Below are 2861 nucleotides of genomic sequence, written 5' to 3'. Positions count from 1 at the left end.
GAGTGACAATCATTAAACACTATACACTTTTCTGTGATGCACTTATTTGCATTTGGCGCCCGCTTTTTCTCCAACCTTTAGGAAACTCTCATAACTGATTATGGCCTCGTCACCGGTCGTGGGCGGCACTTGATGCTTATCGAGAAGAAACCAAAGATTCTGTAGGAAAGAACAAAAACATTTAATAACCTAACTAAAGCAGATAATGAATGTTTAGTTTGGGGCACCGGCCCAATAAAATGCTCTCTTACTTGTAACTCTTCATTGTCCTCTGGAGAAACACTACCCTCGATTCTTCTCTGAGCTTCTGCAGCAAGACTTCATCTTCTGCAGGAAGCTGATATGAAATATTGGAGTGTTAAGATTAAGAAGGCGATACGTACACCAGTGTTCAAATGTTTGGGGTCAGCCAGATTATTTTTAAAGAAATTAATACTTCTATTAAGCAAGGATGCATTAAAGTGATCAAAAGTGACAGTAAAGACATTTATAACGTTAAAAAAAGAAAGTTAATTTGAACTTTCCATTCATTACAGAATCCTAAAAAAAAGGTATCAGTTTCCCAAAAAATATTAAGCAGCACAACTGTTTTCAAAAGTGATAATAAGAAATGTTTCTTGAGCAGCAAATCAGCATATTAGAATGATTTCTGAAGGATCATGTGACACTAATAACTGAAATGAATCTTTCATCATAGGAATAAATTACATTTTAAGATAGAAAACAGTTTTCTTTTTAATTGTAATATTTCACAATATTAATTTTTTACTATATTTTTGATCAAATAAATGTGTGTTCTCTTTACTGATTAGAGCGTGATCAGCTCACCCTGTAGTAGAAGCGTGGGATGTGTTTAAATGAGTCATCTTCTCCTTTTTCGCCTCCTTTCCATTCACTATAACACTTGGTGAACAATTCCGTTTCCTCTGCTTTCTTCTCCTCCTCTGTTCTGCCATCTGTTCAATACAAAGAAAGATTTCAACACACATTATGATTATTCACACTGTACAGACCTCCTCCATATTTTACTATTCATAGTAAAATCAAAGTAATCATTAGCATTACCATTCCTACTGTATGCAATACTTTTTCATGTCTCCATTATTTACGGTCTTAATATATTAGATAAACTACTAAGCGTTTAAGTAACGCTTCAAATGTTTTACTACGATTTTCCATATGGAAATCATATTAGCCAAGTTTTCATTTATTACAATTAAATAAATACATAATTTATAAAGTCAAGCCTAATTGTCTAAACTTGACCAGGATACTTGTTTAAGTCTGGTATACCTTTTAGAAGTACTTCTATAATTTACAGCACAATCATATTAATTTTTCATCAGATTTTGTATAACAGGAACTAACGTTACACACAATGGCTGTAGGGGTTCAATTTTCAACTGGCTGGCAGGTGGCAGCTGCCAGTCTGATTCTGGCAGGTCATGTGACCTGTCAGTGGCGGCTCCTGCCAGCCAGTTGAAGATTGAACAAGGGGTAGGGTTACTATGGTTTCTATACAACAAACTATAATATTTGTTGTAACTAATCCCTAATCTCTTAGTTCCCTAATATAAAATATTTAGTATAGTCTAAATCTGCAACATTTCCACTAAATGTAATGTTTACCACAGTTAGTGTTACTATAGTAAAACCACGGTATTTTCTTAAGCGACTTTTTTAAATGCTTTCTAGCGTGATTATACCAGTTGATTGGTAAATAAAAATTTACACATTTTGTTATTTAAAAAATCGCTCCTTGATCTTGTTAAAAATCTCTATAATTCCTGATTAGCTAACATTCATCATCTTGCCTTGTTTCGCAGAGTCTACTCTTTTCCGCAGTAAATCTTTTGTTACACGCCAAAATAACAAACGGTAATAATTATTGAAATAAACGTCATGATATATTTTAAACGAACAAAATGAAAACTAATTATTGAACAATTGTAGTACTATGCGTTTGATGAACTCAACTGTTTACATCTCTGACCTAAAGGCGCACGAGTGACGTAATTAAAGAGCGACTACACAGAAGATGGCCGCTCGCATTGGCATGCACTTGCCTTCTGCTTAGAATTCACGAACTTTTGACCAGATCCTGTAAGTTAGATGTTCTTGTTTAAATTACCGATGCTTGTATTGACAAAAGTGGGTTTAAAATACAATTATGAGATATCTTAGTGGGTCTAAGGAACTCACGAATGTGTGCTTTAAATACAAAAGGACAATTCTTTAGAAGATAATTTGCTGAATATTATTTATATCTATTAATTGTAGATATAAATACTATTAAATATATTACTCTTTAAAGTTAGTGTGTATTATTGTATGTTTGTTGAACAGTAAAACTGACCTTAATTCGCAATGCAATGAGATTTTGAGACAGAATTAGTTATTTAATATACATGTTACATAAAGCACTTTTAAAGTAGCGCGTAGTCTGAAAAGTACAATATACTTGTAGGGAAATGGGATCTCTAGTTGTGTCAAAATCAAGGACTTGCATAAAGCATCTCTGCACATCATGGGTTGTCAACCCGTTGTATTTCAGGCCTTCTTTGGCTTGTTTACCACAACAAAACATTATGCATGCTGTCAGGTTTATCATAAATCAACAAACACAGTATTACAGTACAAAAGGAGACAAACAAGCACACAGCCGAGTTTCCAAAGAAAAATGGTTCACTCCCAAAACGAGGCCTGCATTCCCCAATTCAGTATTTACTGCTGGAACGGCCAAAAGAACTGCTGAATATATGAAAAAGAGAGCTGGGGCGGATACAGAAGAGCTGTCAAATAATACGCCCACTAGAGGAAGAGGATCTGTAAAAGTTGCCCTTCCTAATCATCCGCTGGCC

The 2861-nt window shown here is 34.5% G+C and overlaps 1 pseudogene; it reads right to left on the bottom strand.

Annotated features, from left to right (window-relative positions):
• The window catches only part of LOC107586659 (serine/threonine-protein phosphatase 2A regulatory subunit B'' subunit gamma-like), a 6237-nt pseudogene extending 4501 nt beyond the window's left edge, over nt 1-1736 (bottom strand).
• Between the last annotated feature and the right edge of the window lie 1125 nt (nt 1737-2861).

The sequence above is a fragment of the Sinocyclocheilus grahami genome, unplaced genomic scaffold (genome assembly GCF_001515645.1).
Source record: "Sinocyclocheilus grahami isolate Dianchi unplaced genomic scaffold, SAMN03320097.WGS_v1.1 scaffold84.1, whole genome shotgun sequence".
Classification (NCBI taxonomy): domain Eukaryota; kingdom Metazoa; phylum Chordata; class Actinopteri; order Cypriniformes; family Cyprinidae; genus Sinocyclocheilus; species Sinocyclocheilus grahami.
The sequence above is the reverse complement of the archived record's forward strand: the minus strand, read 5'-3'. Positions and strand labels throughout refer to the sequence as shown.